We start from the raw sequence: 20,508 nt of genomic DNA on the forward strand, positions 1-20,508 counted from the left end.
CGCATCAAGTGTCACTACGAGTTGGAACGACTCAATGCAGTGTGTTTGTTTCTAATAAGATCCCCCATGAATCAAAGCAGGTTATCAAAGCTCTGGTTATCAAATGGGTTACCTGCTGGACTGCTCACTGAAAGGTCAGCTGTGGGAGCCCCCAGCTGCTCCTTGGGGGAAGACAAACCTATTTGTTCCTGTCAAGATAAACAACTCCGCAAGCCTTAGGGAGAAGTTCCACTCAGTGTGACAGCGTTTCACCGGACTCCATGGCAGTGGGTAGGAGTCACCGTCGGCCTGGTAGCAGCAGTTTTCCGCAGAGTTTTTATAGATCAGGGGCGGTGCTCCTCACAGCCCTACAGGGAAGCACAGACGAGGAAAACTGCCTGCGATGGCGCTCTGCAGATGAGGAGATGGTGCTCGGAGGAGGCTACATAACTTTCTAGGTCTTTCGGACACCGACGGATTTATACTGTCAAATAATACCCCATGGTGTTCCGGGACAGGCAAGAGGAGTTTCTGACTCATGAGTTGGATGAAGTCTTGACATGGTTTTATCTAATTAAGGGGGATGCCACAAGGCAACATCCCCATCCCCACATACAGTAGCATTGCTCTAACAGCTTTTAGTGATAATCTCTCCCAAATCTATGTTCCTTTCATGAAACTTTTTTGTTGTTTTGTTTTAATTTTCTTTCCTGTCAACTTGTATGTCTCTACAATTTCTTTGTGGACAAATTAATTGATAGCCTTCTCAGTTTCTCCTCTTTGTTTTTTCTGTCAATCCCCGTTTCTCATATAGCTTGTATATTTATCCATAGTTTTCTTTATTTGTCCCTTTTATCTCTTTATCAATTGGACTCCCTTAACTGCTCAAAAAATAATTCCAGGTTGTTCTATTGCTTACGCTCCAATTTTTAAATTACCAATGATTTAACGATATTTCTCTTTCATAAATAATCAAATTAAGTTGCATTTAAGTTACTTAGTAGTAGAAGAATATTCCACTACTATTAAATATGTTAAATAGTGGTTCATGATGGTTGTAAGGGGAACATTTCCAATTTCCTTTAACCAGTTATATAAAGAAGATCTTATTTGGCTTTATTTTGTCTATCTGGTTATTCGTGGCTCTATTTAACACTGGAATTGTTAAACAGGCACTGTTTTCTACAATGCCAGGGGCAAGCCTTGCAGTTCTGTAGACATGAAATGAAATGTGCTCATGCTTGGGAACTAAGAATTTTTGAAGAGAAATCAGACAGTTACCAAGGGAGCCTTTGGCATCTCTTCTTGGTGTGTGACACTGGAAACAAATGGACATGTGGGGCCCGTGGGATGCAGCTTTCAACGGGAATTGGAAGATGGAGATGTGAAAACTGTCACTTAGCACATTGCACATACATTCTTTTTAAAAATCATCGTATTGGGGTTCCTACAGCTCTTCTGACAATCCATACATCCCTGTGTGAAGCACATTTGTACATACATTCTTTTAGTGAATCCTTATATAGGTCTTCTCTGCCAATTTGTGGCCACAGGTTAGTTGGTTCTTAATGATTTTGAAAGTGCTTTCTATTTGTCAAACCAGGAGCCCTGTAGCATAGTGGTTGCATGTTGGGCTGCTAACCATAGGCCAGCAGTTTGAACTCACTAGTCATTCCATGAGATTGATGGGGCGTTCTGCTCCCCCAAAGAGTCATATTCTCAAAAAATTACAGGTGCAGTTCTAGCCTGTCCCACAGGGTTGCTGTGCGTCGCCATGGAACCATGGCAGTGGGGCTTTTTAATATTTGTCAAGGTGCTCTCTTATATACTGGACACTTGAGCAACTCCAAGGCCTTAGAATTAAGATCTTTCTTTACTATGTGAATGCCCAGGGTGATAGAGACTATCATATGCAGTATAATGTACAGCAATTCAATAGTACAGTATGAGGGGGCTTCTAAAACTTATAAAAATTCCATTATCTTTCCACGGAATTTCATCATGAGCTCTTTGAAATCTTCTCCTATAGCACAGGTCTCCAGACCGCAGAGTTATGGTTGTTTTCCTGAATTCATATGGCAGGAGAGAGACATTTTATTTTCCATTGGCCTGAAGGCAGAAAGTGGAGAAGCTGGTAGGGGTGTATCATCAGCAGTGTGGCACTCTGTCTATCAAGAGACAGATCCTCTGTCTCTCCCTGGAGAGTCAACATGAGTGCAAATGCCATAACCTTTCCCCACCGAAGCCTCTGCCCGAAACCTCTGGCTCTTGGGAGGAGTGAGAGGTGATAAAGAGGCGCAAACACACAGAGACATCTGAGCTCGCAGTGGAACAATACCATTTGATGGGTTTAGTGGGTGCCATTTTTCTTGTAGCTCATTGACTCTAAGGGTCTCTGGACTATGAGGACCCAGTGTTTACTTTAAGTGGATTATTTTAGAGCACTTCCAGAACTGTGGTGGACTTTCTCAGGCTTTAAGTAGTTTAAGTTTAAGCTCAAGAAGAGAAGTAAATGTAGTCTGTCTTCATAATCCTTAAAATTGGATGCTCATATTCTACTCTAGGTGTTGGAAAAGGCAAAAATGGAAAGCTCCAGACCGTGACCAAAGTCCCAAAGGGGATTAGGCCTCCCTGAACTCCCTGAGACCATTGATCAGGGGTGCGAATGGTCTTGATCCAAGACAGTGCATTGGAGGATAGCTTATTTTAGATACAGTTAGATTAAAATGCAACATCTTACCCTTTGTTCTCCATTTGACTCATTTATAACTTGTTCTCAATTTTATTATATTTTGCTTTCTTTTAGATTAGGGTTTCCTGTGTTTTCTTTTGTTGGTAATGTGGGTTTTTCAAAAATATGATTTTCTCTATATGAAAGTCATGTCAGATCATTCTATAGATGCATTAACAAGATTAGCAACTCCTTGGGGTTATGACAGGGGAACTGGAGGGCATACGGGGAGTTAATGTTATTTTGGATAACAAAAATGAAGAAAATTCTCTAAAATTGATTGTGGTGGTGGTTGCATAACTCTGGTCCACGAATCACATATCCATAAAATGGTTAAATTGAAAAGGAAAAAAAGGAGACAAAAATTCCATGTGCCAGTAATGTCACATTAATTCTCACATCTATCGAAGACTCTTATAAGCCAGGGCACGAGTGAATTCCCTGGGATACCTTATTTCACCTAGTCTTCACACTCCCCTTTGAGGTAAATATCAGTCTGTGTAATTGCTCTTTCATATATGAGAGAGACTGAGTTCAGAGTAACGTGTTGAGGGTTAGGGAGCTGCCATGTACTCCCCAGGATATACATTCAGCTGTCTGACTCCCATACCTTTGCATCCCAGGATCTCAGGAAGGGATATTGTCTAAGGTGTTTATTTTCACATTTATTCTTCAAAATTTGGAAGACTTTATAGATGTTTTAGTTAAAGAGTTGAGCTTAGGAAAAGGCTGTAATTCTATCCTGACTTCCAGTAGATCCTACTTTTGCAACCTGTATTTGGGATTTCTAAAACCACCTTTAAGTATAATGATTTACTAAGACTTCTAAAACTCAGAAAAGATGTTATCATCTTGGTTACATTTACTGTAGCAGAAACAGTACAGGTTAAAATCAGTCATAGAAAAAGTATATGGTACATTAAGGCAGAGAGGAATTTCAGCCATGAGTTTCCAATGATCTTCTTCCAATGGGGCTGTGGGCATACTATTTAATTTTTTCAGCAATGTGTGTGACAACATACATGGACACTAACTTGAGACTTGATGCCCAACATGAGTGTTGGAATTTGTCATATAGGCATGGTTGACAAAGAACTGACCTTGAACTTTAGCCCTTTTTAAGAGTTCAAGATGATAACGTGATACAAAAACAAAACAAAAATCCACAACTCACTGCCAGTAAGCCAATTCTGACTCGTGGTGACCCTATAGAGCAGGGTAGAACTGCCCCTGTGGGCTTTCGAGACTCTAACTCATCGTGGGGGGGAGAAAGCCCTGTCTTTCTCCTGAGCAATGGCTGGTGGTCCAAGCTACCACCACAAGTCCCATTAGTAGCAAGAATGTGTTTAAGATCTCCAGATACACCAAGGCAGTCTTATTGAGGCAGGCTATTCAAAGGATGTAAAGCTTCAGAAAAGTTGGGAGGAAGCGTTGTGAAATAGCAGGGCATGAAACCCACACTTACTACATTAATATTTGCTCGCAACTCAGTCTTCTCTTAAAACCCATATCCTCTGAAGAGGAGGCCATTCCCTCATGCCCAGTAGATACTAGGCTTACTTGATACTTCCTCGCTGGAGCTTCCCCACATCTGTGCCTCATGCCCATGCCCTCTGGGAAGGTCTGTACTCACTGTGTGGATTTGTTTTATTCATGGATTTATTTATTTTATTTCATTTTGTTTAAATGATTTTTACTCTTCCAGCTCTTACCGCAATCCACACATATACCCGTTTTGCCGAGCACGTTTGTACACATGTTGCCATCATCATTTTCACAACAGTTTCTTTCTACGTCAGCCCTTGGTATCAGCTCCTAATTTTTTCCTCCCTCCCCCATAACCCTTGATAAATTATTATTTTTTTCATGTCTTACACCGACCACTGTCTCCTTTCACCCATTTTTCTGTTGTCCGTCCCCCTGGGAGGGGGTTAAATGTTGATCATTGTGACAGTTCTTCCTTACTCCCCCACCCTTACCCTTACCCTTACCCTTCTGGTATCGCTATTCTCATTATTGATACTGAGGAGTTTATCTGTCCTGGATTCCCTATGTTGTGAGCACTTATATGTACCAGTGTACAGGCTCTGGTCTAGCTGGGTTTGTAAGGTAGAATTGTGGTCATGATAGTGGTGGTGGGGGGGGGGAGGGCGGTAGGAAGCATTAAAGAACTAGAGGAAAGTTGTGTGGCTATACTGCATCCTGACTGGCTTGTGACCCTTCGGAAAGACGATGTCCAATTGTCTACAGATGAGTTTTGAGTCTCCTCTCTGCCCTCTCCCTCATTTACATTGATATGATTTTTCTGTTTTATTTTGGGTTTTTGAGACCTGATACCTGATTCCATCAACACCTCATAGTCACCCAGTCTGGTGTGCTTCTACCATATGGGCTTTGTTACTTCTGGGCTAGATGACTGCTTGTTTACCTTCAAGCCTTTGAGATCCCAGACTCTATAACTTTTGATAGCCGGACACCATCAGCTTTCTTCACCACTTTTGCTTATATACCCATTTTGTCTTCAGCAATCAAGTCAGGGAAGGTGAGTATTACAGAATGCCGACTTAGTAGAACAAAGTGTTCTTGCCTTGAGGGAATACTTGAGTGGAGGCCCAGTGTCCATCTGCTGCCTTAATACTTAACAAATATATATATATATATATATATATATATATATATATATATATATATATATATATTCCCCTATCATCATTTATAAATGTATTTACATATATACATGCCTGTATTTAGACCTCTATAAATGTCCTTTGCCTTCTAGTTCATCCCTCTATTTCCTTTTACTTTCCTCTTGTCCCACTAGCATGTTTGGCCTTCATTCGGGTTTCGGTAATCCCTCTTGGCTACATTGCCCTTGGTCAAGTCCTGCTGTTACCTCCCTCCTGCCCCCAGACATCCAATACCCTCCTCACCATCAATTTTAGATCATTTGTTCTTCCCTTGTCCCTGGGTTTGTTGGCACCCCCTTCTCCTATGTCCCCCTTTTCCATGTCTCCCCAGAACCATTGGTCAGATTGTTTATCCTACCCATCTTATGTAGATAGACCGACTGCATGGATTTATAAGGGAGGGGGGCATAGAATAGACAAAGGTTTCAGCAAGTCAGAACTCCCAAGAACCTAGTGATTCCTGTGTTTCCCAAAGGGTGAGGCTGGCACTGAAGCCATGTGAAGGCAGCCTTGGCAAAGACCCAGATGCACTAATGCCTTGCTGCCCAATCACTGACCAGCCAGTTAATCAGATTGGCAGAGATGTGTTAAGAGGGAGAAACGTGTCAATATTTACAGAGCATTGAGCTCTGAGTCGTAAATGATCATAGCATCTCCTTAAGAAATGAGCAGGTCAGCAAAGGAGCCCCAACTCCTCCCCGTGCCTCCGCCCCCCCCCTTTTAATGCAGGGGCCAGAATTAGAGGTGGGTGGAGTGGGGTGAACAGATACAATTACCAAATTGATGGATGGAGTGAATGTTCTGGTTGTTAAATATTTGGGGCTCTGGAGTCTTTTGATATAGTGCTTTGTGACACCGCTGGCTCCGTGAGCACAGTCTGGCATACATTAGCCCAGAGCTTCATTTTCAGCAGGAGAACTAGAGGTTAGAAGAGACTCTTTCCATGGGACTTACCGGTACTCACCCTCTGCTACCAGGAATCTAGTGCTTGGAATATCTAACCTTGGCCAGATCTGGGCTTCTGGAAGAGTTTCCTCTCTCTGTTAATTCTCAAGCGGACATTGATGTACACCAAGATATTTTCCTTTCTTTTTTCCCCCTAACAGTTTCATTGGCATATAATTCATATGGCATATAATTCAATATTTTAGTAACATCAAGAAGAGTTGTACAGTCATCACCACATTCAGTTTTAGAATATTGTATTCACTCTTGTACTCATTGTTATTAGCTCCCTATTTCCCCCAACTTCCCCTGCCGTGCCATTAAGGGACCATCAATCCAGTTACTCTCAATAGACTCACCTATCCCAGATTTCATATACAGAAAACCATTAAAAAACAAACTAAACTAAAAATTAATTACAACAAAAACTTCAATCAAAAATAAAAACAGAAAATATTAAAGACTGGAACAAATTTAATGGATCAAATGATAGGGAGCTAAATTTCAACCTAACGGCATCTGCAACAATTCATTTTCCACTGCAAAAATATGGGAGGCTTCATGAATTTGCATGTCATCCTTGCACAGCAGCCATGCCAATCTTGTCCATGTTGTTCCAATTTTAGTATATACGCTACCGAAGTGAGCACAACATTTTCATTTCCATGTCCTCCCATCTGTCCTTCCCTCACCTTTCTTGGTAGCCTGCATCTCCTTCTCACTCACTCCAGTGCATGTCTCCTCACTGCCTTCTGTGGACGTTTCCAGCCATCCTTCTCTCAGTGGAGGACGAGAGGGTCACTTTACCTGTCTCTAGATAGTGACTGTTTGGACTTTCAGCGGCAAGCTCAAAATCACACCTCTTTGACAATGGTGTCTACCTCTTCGAAATGCCATACTCACTGGCCAGATCCACAGTGAACATGAACACCATGGTTGTTTGGTTCGCGGATTGAATGGGTGGAAGGATCTATGAATGGGGAGGTGACTGGAGGGAGACACGAATACACGAATGAATGTAGTGGCTCCTGATTAAAGAGTCCTGTATTTTAACCTTCTGAGTTTCATTTGTAAAAGGGGCTAAAAACGATAGTGCTGACTTACTGTATGAGAATTGAATGAGCTAGTGTTTGGATGGGTAAGTAACCGTATAGCTGTTGTTATGGGGAAAAACCTCTGTAATGAGGAAATTATTATTTTAATATGTTTTAAAACATTTTACTCGTAGGTCTGTAAGTTTTCTATATAAAGCTATTCCTTCATGTTACTGAGAAGAAACTGAGTCAGAAGAGCTGATGCACATGTGGAACATACACATGTCAAAAATACATTTAACTCATTGATGTGGGAACCAGGAGGAGGAAACCAAAACCAAACTCATTGCTGTGGATTCAGGCCATGGTTGCCCAAAAATGTATAACAGAGTAGAACTCAAGTTTTCTAGTCTGTAATCTTTATGAGGTAGATTTCCAGGCCTTTCTTCTATGGTATTGCTGCATGTGTTTGAACTGCTAACCTCAGAACCTTCTCTTAGTAACTGAGCACAAATTGTTTGCATCCTCTATAGACAGCAAATAGAACAAAACAATGGTTGCCTTTGGTTTGATTTCCACTCGTGGTGATGCCATGTGTAACAGAGCAGAACTTCTCAGGAGGGTTTAAAGGACTGGATTTGGAGAAAACCATTTCCTGGCTTTTTTTCCTTCTGATACCCAGGAAGTGCACTTCAAACACCAAGAAGTTGAGTCCACTGCCATATTTACCACGCAAGGACTCTGAGCTATGGCAAATGGTGTCACATAGACACCAGAGAGAGAATGATGAAATACGATTGCTAATTTAGAGACAACATGGTTAATGTTGCATAGGACAATAATACTAGAAAGTCAAACAAAGGTACTTTGACACATGCAGGTCTTCAAAAGTACTTTCCCTGCGATAATTAACTATTCCTTGGCTGAGCTATTAATAACTACTCCAATGACTTAGTTTTAATCCTGACACTAGAATCAAGGGTTTTTTACATTATTTGACTCCTATGTCTTCACCTTCTGAATCTTCCCTTTTGTATGGAAAGGAACGATGCTCTGGATAAATAATTACCGAAGAAGAATAAAATCAAGACACCATGTTTCCCAATCTCAGAACCTTCTATACAGATGTGGAGGTCAAAATTGCCTTGTACCGATTAAACATTAGCTACATAGACAAATGGACAGAATGGAGAGTGCAGAAATGGGAGAATAAGTCAGAAAGTATTGTCACTAGGGTTCTAGTTTACACATACATAACTTTATTCCAAATAAGATGAGTTTTAAATTGTCTTTGTGACCTAGGGATGCTCTCTGGTTAATTCAGTTGTTTTAGTCCCATCAGGGTATGTTGTAACAAAACAAAACAAAAAAGGATCCAATCAGAAGAGTGGCTCCCAAGGGAATGTGCTGTCTGCTGGACCAGTTAAATTCAAGGCACAGAGGTCAGCTCAGAAGGTTGTGGTGACTGTGTTTGAGGATCCCCAAGGAGGCATTGTGATAGTTCTGTCAGAGTACTCAGGAGGATGATCCTAGGGCCTTATTAGGATGCCGCTTGAAGCATCGTGAAAACGATGTTGGCGAGAAACAGGCCTGGAAAGTTGCACCGAGGCATCTTTCCCCATGATAACAATGTACTTGTCTATTCTCCGGTGGCGCCACTGTCTCTCCTGTGAGGATTTCACTGGGAAATCATATTCCATCTCTCTAGAACTCAGCTACTGCCCCTTCAGACGGACTTTGTTTTGACAAGTAAACATTTTGAAGGAACATGATGAATCCCTGGAGGCTGGCAAGGCTGCTGTTCTGATGCAGTGTCTAAAAAGCGTGGACTTGTTTAGGGAAAAGTTCTTTAACTTTCCCATCTCTTTTGATGGAAACACCACCTTCTCAAGTGTGTAGACCGAGATACAGGACATTCTAGGAAACAATAGCTTCACATTGTGATATTGTTGTTTAATAAAAATTTCTACAGGAGGGCTTCCAAAAGTTTGTGGGAAACCAGAATTAAAGGGTAATTTTCTCAGACATATTCCATGACATTTTTGTAGCCCCTTTATACAATTTTGTAGTGATGCTTTTTTTAAAACATTAGGGACTCATACAACTCTTATCACAATCCACACATACATCAATTGTGTAAAGCACATCTGTACATTCTTTGCCCTCATCATTTTCAAAGCATTTGCTCTCCACTTAAGCCCTTTGCATCAGGTCCTCTTTCCCCCCTCCTCCCTCCCTCATGAGCCCTTGGTAATTTATAAATTATTATTTTGTCATCTCTTTCCCTGACCGACATCTCCCTTCACCCCCTTTTCTGTTCTCTGTCCCCCAGGGAGGAGGCCACATGTAGATCCTTGTAATTGGTTCCCTCTTTCCAACCCACTCACCCTCTACCCTCCCTGTATCGCCACTCACACACCTGGTCCTGAAGGGATCATCCGCCCTAAATTCCCTGTGCCTCCAGCTCCTATCTGCACCAGTGTACATCTGCTCTATTCAGACTTGCAAGGTAGAATTCGGATCATGATAGTTTGGGGGCGGGGGTGGGGAGGAAGCATTTAGGAACTGGAGGAAAGCTGTATTCTTCATCGGTGCTACATCACACCCTGACTGACTCGTCTCCTCCCCTAGACTCCTCTGCAAGGGGGTCTCCACTCTGCACTTCCCTCTTCATGTAGTGATGCATTTTTACTTACTCTCATAAACCCACCCATGTATGGACAGCCGATATTTGACGGAGTCAAAGTTTACTAATGGGGGTAAATAACCTCTCTCTGCTGGCAAAACTGGGATCTTCAGAAAAAGGAAACAGCATCCATATATTACACAGTACACTAACCTAAAGATGTAGATGTAAATTTTAAATTATACAGTACACTAACCTAAAGATGTAGATGTAAATTTTAAATTACACAGTACACTAACCTAAAGATGTAGATGTAAATTTTAAATTACACAGTACACTAACCTAAAGATGTAGATGTAAATTTTAAATTACACAGTACACTAACCTAAAGATGTAGATGTAAATTTTAAATTACACAGTACACTAACCTAAAGATGTAGATGTAAATTTTAAATTACACAGTACACTAACCTAAAGATGTAGATGTAAATTTTAAATTACACAGTACACTAACCTAAAGATGTAGATGTAAATTTTAAATTACACAGTACACTAACCTAAAGATGTAGATGTAAATTTTAAATTACACAGTACACTAACCTAAAGATGTAGATGTAAATTTTAAATTATACAGTACACTAACCTAAAGATGTAGATGTAAATTTTAAATTACACAGTACACTAACCTAAAGATGTAGATGTAAATTTTAAATTACACAGTACACTAACCTAAAGATGTAGATGTAAATTTTAAATTACACAGTACACTAACCTAAAGATGTAGATGTAAATTTTAAATTATACAGTACACTAACCTAAAGATGTAGATGTAAATTTTAAATTATACAGTACACTAACCTAAAGATGTAGATGTAAATTTTAAATTACACAGTACACTAACCTAAAGATGTAGATGTAAATTTTAAATTACACAGTACACTAACCTAAAGATGTAGATGTAAATTTTAAATTACACAGTACACTAACCTAAAGATGTAGATGTAAATTTTAAATTACACAGTACACTAACCTAAAGATGTAGATGTAAATTTTAAATTACACAGTACACTAACCTAAAGATGTAGATGTAAATTTTAAATTATACAGTACACTAACCTAAAGATGTAGATGTAAATTTTAAATTATACAGATGACCACAGAAAATATAGGTTCAAGCCTACTGGCTCTAATTTAAGAAATACATAGTTCGTCACGCATAACTAAAAATGTACAAACAACAGAAGATAAACTACATTACTGAAGCCTCCTAAAAATCAAGTATTTAGGTTCAGCAACTTCACCAGAAAAACAAAAAGACAACCCAGAGATAGGGGGACAATTTGGGGCCAATGACACATCTGATAAGGGCTTAATTTTACATCTTTAATTTAAAAACAAACAATCCAATTAAAATATAGACAGAGGACATGAAAAGACAGTTTACCAAATAAGGCATTCAACTACATGAAGAAGTGCTTGTGATCATTAGCCATTAGAGAGGTGCAAATCTAAACTACAATGAGATACCCATTTTACACCAGGAACAATGACACTACACTGAACAAATAGAAAGAAAATAGCAAATGCTGACAACTCTATGGGAAGATTGCAACTCTTATCCACTGCTGGCGGGAATGGACAATAATACAGCCAGGATGGGAAATGGTACAGTGCTTCCTCATAAAGCTAGAAATAGAAATACCATAATTCACAATCCCATTCTTAGGTATGTAACTTAGAAAATAAAAGATGTGAAGCAGATAGACATATGAACACTACAGCATCATTAACAATAGCAAGAATATGGAACAATCTAAGTGTCCGCCTGTGGTTGAATTGATAAACCAACTGATATTTAAACATAATGAAATACTGTGCAGAGTAAAGAATCATGATGAATTTATGAAACAGCTAACCACGTGCCGAGAGGGATGTCAATGACAGAGGATGAATATTATAAGAGGCTACTATTATAAAAAAGTCAAGAAAAGGTTTCTAACTAGAAGGAAACATTCTTTGCTGCTTAATCTGGCTGGGAGGGAGCTTTAGGAGATTACTAACTATCTAGTAGCTAAGCTAACCTTGGTGACTGGAAAGACAATATACACTATGGGGAAGTCAGTACAACATAACCATGGCAAAGGATGAAAGGTGTGTAAGAGTCAAAAGCAACAGCATTAAGTACAATTATAATCCTGCCACAGCAGTAATAACAGTGACGTATATGTGGATACATAAGTAATCATGGAAGCTGGACAGGAATGGGAAGGTATATGGGAGTTCATCCTTATTTTTATGTAGGGTTGGCAGTTGCTATTCGCATATATATGAATATATATGGGCACAGTCATGAAAACCTCTTATTCATAAGCAAATGTCTCCTGGACCAAGATAATAGATTTGAGGGCTTGGGGTCATAGTCTTGGTAGACATCAAGATCAATGGCGCTAACAGAGCCTATAAAGACAATGTCCTACATCCTACTGAGGTAGCTGGAAACCAGAGGCTTAAAAGCTTATGAGCAACCACCTATGACATGACTATTGGTCTCTTTCTCTTTGGGCAAAAACAACAACACAAAGACTCGAGGAAGCGATGTAAAGGACTACTTGAGACCAGAAGAACTAAGTGATGCCCCGCAGATGCACTGGCCATACCGATCGGGATCATCGTGGACAGTGTCCAGTAGAGTGGGAGAAATGGTAGCACAAAATCAAAACATGGAAAAAGACCAGATTTGCTGGACTGATAGACTGGTAGAACCCCCAAGATCATGGCCCTCACTTACCCTCCTGACTTAGGACGACACCTACTCTCAGAGTCCACTTTCACCACAGTAAATGCCTAGGAAGTGAGCCAGACAGGAATACGCTCCTCACAACAATCTACTCTTCAAGGCCCAAAGAGCAGCATCTGCACTAAAGCAAAGTGAAATAAGGAGAATGAGGAAGAAAAACGGAGCAAATAGAACTGGGGAACCCAAGAAAGAACACTGACGATGCAGTGTGGGCTTGTGACCAATGGGGTGGAGCAATTTGTGTAAAAATCAGTCAATTTGGAACATATTTGCTCTGGAAACTTTTACCTAAATGACAATACAACATTAAAAGCAAAAGCAAGGTGTTTTTTTTCATATAATGTGTATTTGTTCAGCTTCTAACTTGTGCCAGGTTCTGTGTTTGACCCCGGCGTTATAGGTGGGGGTCACAGGAGATGTGAACACGCATCAGAGAAGCCAAATGCAAGATGCTAGGCCTCTTGGAGAAGTCCCAGAGTGGTACCGATGCTTAGTTACGAACGGGAAGTTTATAGGCTTGAGTCCACCAAGAGACACCTGGGAGATCCAAACCGAACTCACTGCCATCAAGTTGGTGCTGACTCATGGTGACCTATAGAACAGGTGAGACATGCCCTTTTGATTTTCCCAGACTTTAACTCTGCAGAATTAGAAAGCCCCATCTTTCACATGTGGAATTGGTGGTGGTTTTGAACTGCTGACCTTGCAGTTAATAAGAACCACTACGCTACTAGGACTCCTTACCTGACAGATAGGCCTAGCAATATACTTCTAAAATCATTGAAAACCATATGGAGCTCAGGTCTACTTTGACACACATGAGATTGCCATGAGTTGGGATCAAGTTGAATCATATCTACTTCAATTGGTAGTCCTCCAAGAGACTGGCTGTAGGGTAGGGGAGTAGAGATCAACGATCCTGGCAGGTGAGAGGACTCCATCTTTAGTTGACAGATGATATGGATGGTCATCCATGATGAAAAAATTAATTTTTGTCTACAACATTAATTACACAAAACCTGCGACTGCCCTCTGGAGAAGTCAAACACGTGTCAGCAGGGGGTAAACGCCTAAAGAAGTGTAACTGGGGAAACAGGACACATGGGAAAACGAACAATGTGAAACTGTGCGTTAGGAAACAATGGTTTGCCTAAGACTTTGTGGGAAGGAGAGAGGTTTTTGTGGTTTGGCTGCCCAGGAAGCATTTCTGGAGAGAGGCTACTCTTGATATGAGTTGTGGAAGCAAAAGGGGAGATACAATGGCAGGAGAATTCGATAGCAAAAGCCTGGAGATTGGAATATTTCAAACTGTTTTTGGGGAGAGGAGTTTGACTAGGTGCAGTGGGGCGAGTGCAGAGGACGTGGAATGATCAGTTGAGGGCGTCGACATTTATATTGAGAGCTCAGGATAGGAACATCATGCGGTGAATGGAATAGAGCCCTGTGGAGACCTTGACAACAGGGCTTGTCAGCTGGAGTCTCTATCTGCCATGCACCTCTAGCTGACTATGGTGATTTGGCCAGTTTGTGAATCCTTAAGTTGCTGGATGTCTTTCGGTCAGTTCCGGCTCATAGCAACCTATGTACAACAGAATAAAACACCGCATCCTCCCAGCTGTCACTGGGCTAGTCCATCTGGTTGCGGGTCTTCCTCTCTTTGGCTGACCCTCTCATTTAGCATGCAGTTTGTTCTTCTTCAGGGATGTTGGGTCCCTCCAGATACATTTTTTTGCGTGTGAAATATCCTGGGGTTTTTTGTTTTTACATGTTGTCAAATAATTAAAAAAATAAAAACCACTCAATGTCAAGACATGGACATTTGTGGGCTGAATCTGACCTGTGAGGTCCAGTCAATGACGTGTGTGTGTGCAGTACGATGACATAAGATCCTTACGGACTTGCGTGCCGTAGGGTCAGAGGGAGATGCAGGTGCGGACAAGGAGCACTAAGCAAGGAAGGGGGTGGGGCCGTGCGCAATTGTGGGAAGAACTTACATGCACTGCAGAACAGAGCTCACCCCGAACAGGAACCATACACCAGCACAGGCATCCTAGATGAAAGGCAGCGCAGCTATCTGGTTGAAAGTCAACCTGGTTTACAGAATAACCCGATGCCGCCTTGCAGTTGTGGTGACCACTTCCGTCTTTAACGAAGCCTGGGAGGCCCTGGCCTGAATCTGAGGGGAGAGCTGGGTGATGTGACTTTTAATCCATGTGTGCTTACTCTATTAGAATGTCTCAAGGTCCTCATATGGCGGTAGAGAAAATTGTTGTGTTATAACTCTGTGCTTTTATGAAAGACCTACATTAGTACCTAGTGTTGCGAATCAAAAGAGATCTGGAGAGGGGTTTCCTTTACAGGAAAAGGAGAACAACAAATGAGCACTCTCCCTTTATTTGACAGTGAGCTGTTGAAGAGGCAGCACAGGCAGACCTTGAGCATCATGGGTAGTGTCCCCCACCTCTTTCCACAAGAACGACACCGAGCAACTCGGGGTCGAGCCATCACAGCTTTGGACTTTGTTTGTGGACACCTAGGGTAGTGTTATTTTAGGTTTCATGTGTTATTTGGTATGTTTTGGTGTCATAAGGGCAGTTATTTTTTTAATCTGTGAATGCACAAAAATGTCCCATCTACATTGATGTCAATAATTGCTTATTTGCTTTATACTATTTGGCTTACAAAACATTTCATAGGAATGAACTACTTTGGATCATGGGGAAGCCTGTCCTCCAGTAGGGGTGTTGGACAACCCGTCATCAGAAGATCTAAGCTGTAAAAGCCACTACTATTTGTGATGTGCCTGCCCGGGTTGGGTACTTTATGTGCACTGTCAAAAATTCTCAAAACTCTCCTGGAAAATAAAGAACACGATGACTTGATTTTGTCAAAGTCGAAGTCACACAGCTGGTCAATGGCCAGGCCAGAATTGCACTTCAGAGGCCAGCGGGCAAATTTATTCCCATAGGTCCCATAGATTGTTTTGGCTCCTGCTGGGCCCCTCCCCAAGCTCCATGCTGAACACACTGTATGGCCTTGGCTTGTTCATCTTAAGGCTTCCTTGGCCCTACCCTCTGAGGCTCTGCTGTAAGGCATTTGCATTTTCGAATTCCCAAAGTCTTTGAAACAAAGAGCTGGGATTCAGAGATGTGTCAGCTTCAGATAGGCAGGAGAAGCGGTATTGAGCATGAACTCAGCAGTCCTGCCAGAAAGGATATGCTCTCGTTATTCCAAGAAGAGGTTTTTGCAGAAATAGGAGCATAAATGTCTAAAACATAGGCATCTTACGTGGCTGCTGTACAGGTCCCAACCTGGGATCTTCGAATAAAGCTTTGCCTGTTCCATAGGTTTTGACCCTTCTCTCCTCTCTGAGTGTTCACAACACCAAAGCACCTGCACTTTCAAAGATAAATACTATTGATGCATTTTAATCTATATTTAGCCAGCTAGGGCTGTATAGCCAAAGCTGTAGCATACGTTTTATAACCACTTCATCCCCACACGTTTCTATTTCTCACAAAATCTATTACAAGATAACAGAATCAGAGTTGACTTGAGACAGCATTTGAATGGTTCATATTTTGGAGGCCAAGATGCCATATCCCACTTTGCCATAACTGAGGCATGCGTTAACATTTCCACGGAGCAAAAGAAAAGGGTGGACAAAGTTCTGATTATCCTCAGAGCTCAGAAGAGGATTTTCTCCCTTACATATGAAATTCTCCCCCTGATGCAGCAGAGCAGGGGGGTGGGTTTGAAAGCCATAGCTGTGTCCTTCCCATGAAACAGGTGTTTTGGGTCATAGATTTTATCAATCAGACTTTTAGACATTTACTTCTCCCGTGTGCACTTACATATTCATTCTCTCTCTCTCTCTCTCTCTCTCTCTCTCTCTCTCTCTCTCTCTCTCTCTCTCTCTCTCTCTCTCTCTCTCTCTCTCTCTCTCTCTCCTTTTGTTTAGCAGTCACACTGCTAATAGTTTGCATCACTCAGTCATCTATCGTCTACACCAAATTAATGGAGATTGTATATGAAATTTCTACTGGGGAAGGCAAGGCTATTTCGATTCAGAACATCTGTATGTCAGTCATTTTGCATTGAACTTGAGGAACTGTGGGGGCTGATGCACCCAAGGTCTGTAGGTCAGGGTGGTGCCTACAAAGGCAAAGGAATCGAAGGTCAGCAGATCAGGTGGCAGGCTGTTTAAGGCTCCCAGGATTGTCAGGCAATATGCTAGGCTATTGGTTCAAGTCTAAAAACCAGAGGCCCATGAACCAGATGCAGGATCCAGAATCAGCCAAAAGCTAAGAAGCTTTCCCAAGGTGTTGACTTATATTGAAAGCAGGCCACACCCACAAGGCAATTAGTTACATCAGGCTGTAGCCTGAGTAAAGATGTTGCATTTTAACATAGTCTTTACCAACTATGAAGGTTTGCAACTGATTGATTGTGGTTATATTGGGTTAGATCATGGCGGATTCCTAGATGTCAACCGCAACCACTGATAACTCTAGCCCAGCCCAGTGGACATCAAACCCTAAGTATCACAGAAGACATTGTTTATTTTAATATGTTTTTATGAAGAATTAGGTGAAGGTTTTGTGGAGCAGGTCATCAATTTTATACAAAACAATTTATACACATTTTGGAGAAAGCAAGACATTATTACTGACCTTATGGAGCTTGTGGGGGCGAGAATAATAAGCACCAAATGAATAATCATGTTTCTTGATACTCTATTAAAAAAAGAAAGACATCTAAGCTTATGGGAAATAACGTGCATTGTGAAGTGGTCCAAGAGTGGTCTTCGAGGAGGCAATATTTGAGCTGAGACCAGAAAAGGGAGCAGGAATTACCTGGGCAAAGAGGGATGAGAGCATGTGTCTAACATTGAGACAAGAAATAGCTGTGTAGAATCAAAGACTTAAAACTCCATCCAGGAGAGCTGTAAAGGATAGCTAGACATATGGGCTTTGAGGGTACAGGGGAGCATTTTGCATCTTCTCTTGGATGTCATGGGAAACTGTAGAAGAGGTCCAAGCAATGCGGTAGCGTGTTTCTATTTATTCTCTCTAGATGAAGTAAAATTGAATAGCATATCACCGAGAGTACAGATTTCATGTTCACGGGAAGACCTTGAGAACTGGCAAAGGGAGCTGTTGTCGATTCTCCTCTGATCTCCTTGGCTCTAGTGCCTGCTGCCTACTCCCCCCGAAGCAGGTTCAGTGATGCTGCAGCCCTGGGCCTGGGGCTTCCACCCTTCTGCCGCCAGGCTGTCACATGGTGAGGGTGCATTATGCTTTCAGATTTGAGAATCTCCAATTTTCTGAGTGAGAATCCAGAAAATATCAGCTGTATTACAAGATGAACCAGAATGCCAACTTTATGAGTTAGCTCCCTTATTGATTGGAAAAGGTAGAATGAAGCCCTGGTGTTGGCTGGAATAAATAGGTTTAGGAAGTTCACCATGTATTGTTTAGAATGCCGGGGGGGGGTTGTTTGTTTAAGAAACTCAAACTAGTACTATTGAATCACCCTAAATCCCCAGGATTAGAATAGTTCTTGGTCTAATAATGTTGTCATTCCTGGGGTCCCTTCCCCTGGGAGTTCATTCTTAGTCAGCATGGGGACTCCAGCCCCCTCCCCTGCACTCCGTCAGCACTGAAAACACAGCGAGAGTCCCTTTGCACAGGGATTCCTTGCTTTATAGAATCGAGTGGTCCTTGGAGAGACTTCTCAATCATCCATTCGACTTGTGCCTTTGTATAATATACGCTAACCATCCAGACAGAATCCCACTGAATCCGGAAGAGAGCCGGGGGAGCAATAATGCAGGGCATTTGATGAGGTGGCGTAACGGTTGCACCTTGGGCTGCTGACCACAAGGTCACCAGTTTGAGACTACCAGCCCCTCCAATGTGAAGGGGCTTTTTACTCTCCTAAAGAGTTACAGGCTCAGAAACGCACAGGAGCAGTCTTACCCGGTCGTGTAGGGTCACTATGAGTCAGCATCTACTCAAGGGCAGTGAACATAGGTAGATAAAAATGGGCTTTTAAATCCTAACAAGGCGGGGACGATCCTTGTGAACTGGGCAGCCGTGTCTGAGGCAAACTTGCCATCCAGAGAGTTGTCAGCTGTCATTGAGTTGGCTCTTTGCTCATGGGATGAAATCCATGTACACAGAAGGAAACACAGTCCCGGTTTGAGTGGTCACAGGTGGGACCATTGTGACCGATGGCCTGGCTTCCATGGTAGCAATACACAGGCCTATACTGATGGGCAGTGGCTGTACATGGAGCTCATTGGTTGGTCATAGAACCCTTGTCTCCCCATTCAGAAGGTGAGCATTGTACCACTGAAAGACACTGCCTCCATTTCAAACCCCAAACCAAACTTGCTGTCAATGAGTTGATTCCAACTCATAGTGACCTTATAGAATGGAATAAAACTGCTCCAATGAGTTTCTGATGCTGTAAGTTTATGGGAGCAGGAAGTCTCATCTTTCTCCCTCAGAGTCACTGGTGGGTTTGAATGTTGACCTTGAAGTTAACAGCCCAACTCATAATCCCACTACACCAGCAGTAGCTCCCATTTAGTGAAGATATGCTACCTTCTGGCACAGAGCTTGCCACTGCCATTATCCTCCGCAGTAACTTAGGATTTTGAGGCTGAAAGTAGCTACGTGATGTGTGCAAAGGCTCACAGAAAAGAAGTGGTAGAACTTGGATTTGACAGCCAGCTTTCTGATTCTTCCGCATGGCCCCACAGACTATGCCAGCGTTCTGTGTACATGCATGCTGAGCGTGGTGGTCAGTTGATGCTTTCCTTCTGTGTGTGTTCCCTCGTGCTAAGCCATTGTTTGAAGCTGCAATGACAGGGCATTGGGTTGGGACAATCTGGCCTATCAGTGGGATTGTCATTTTTCCCTCTCAAAAACAGAGCCACATGCCTGCCTTGCCAGTGTGCCCTCTGCCATCGACTGCACATCTGTTGGTAGCTCATGGATGTGCAATGTCTTCAGGGAGTAGAGAGTAGAAGAGAGAGCTGAGGTGCAGAAGGACAGCCAAGGCGAGGGGAGCATTTGCTAGGGGAGGCTCTGTGCCTGGCTCAGCTACAAATGGGCTCAGAATCAAGTTGATGGCACTTAGAAGAAGCTGCCATTGGCCTGGGTTGGGTCAGAAATGATGTCCCTTGAGGCCACCTCACCCACTTTCTCTCTGGTGCTGGCTGTAGGTGCAGGCCCTCTCTTTCCTGGTTTTTAGGGCCCTCCTCATCTAGGGTGGCTATTAGTCCATGTGAGGATGGCTCTTCGTCCGTGTGATCGACCGTGTGGGGAGTCACCATGGACCACTCTGGCCACAGAAAGTCCCTTGGGGCATGTCTAGCACTCCTGTGTGCCATGAGCATCGTGAACTGGCCCACCAGCCCCTCCAGTTCACTTCCCACGTCTGCTCCCCACTTAGGTCTCCCTTGAGTGGGTCTGCAGTTGGAGTGGGAAGTGTTTGCGCAATTAGGTAATTGCTAATACTTTGTGTTGTCTTTCTATTGTTGAGCTGTCTGAATTCCACTGAGGCTATGTTTCCCTGCTCTGCCTTCCTCTTCTTTGCTAGCAGTAAACCCAGGGGTCATTTGGTCACCTTGTTGCTTGAAGCAAAGATGGGACTCTGGGCAATAACCTAATGGCTTCCCTGGGAGGAAGCCTTCCTCT

The 20,508-nt window shown here is 42.3% G+C and overlaps 1 protein-coding gene and 1 non-coding gene across 5 annotated transcripts in view; one reads left to right on the plus strand and one right to left on the minus strand.

The window, feature by feature from the left end:
* The window catches only part of KCNMA1 (potassium calcium-activated channel subfamily M alpha 1), a 992,499-nt gene that overhangs the window by 333,778 nt on the left and 638,213 nt on the right, over positions 1 to 20,508 (plus strand). The window lies entirely within an intron of this gene.
* Positions 6,886 to 6,992, minus strand: LOC142430016 (U6 spliceosomal RNA). Its single transcript, XR_012780507.1, has one exon. It is a non-coding gene; the product is annotated as a U6 spliceosomal RNA (small nuclear RNA).

Source organism: Tenrec ecaudatus, chromosome 16, assembly GCF_050624435.1.
Source record: "Tenrec ecaudatus isolate mTenEca1 chromosome 16, mTenEca1.hap1, whole genome shotgun sequence".
In the NCBI taxonomy this organism is placed as follows: Eukaryota; Metazoa; Chordata; class Mammalia; order Afrosoricida; family Tenrecidae; genus Tenrec; species Tenrec ecaudatus.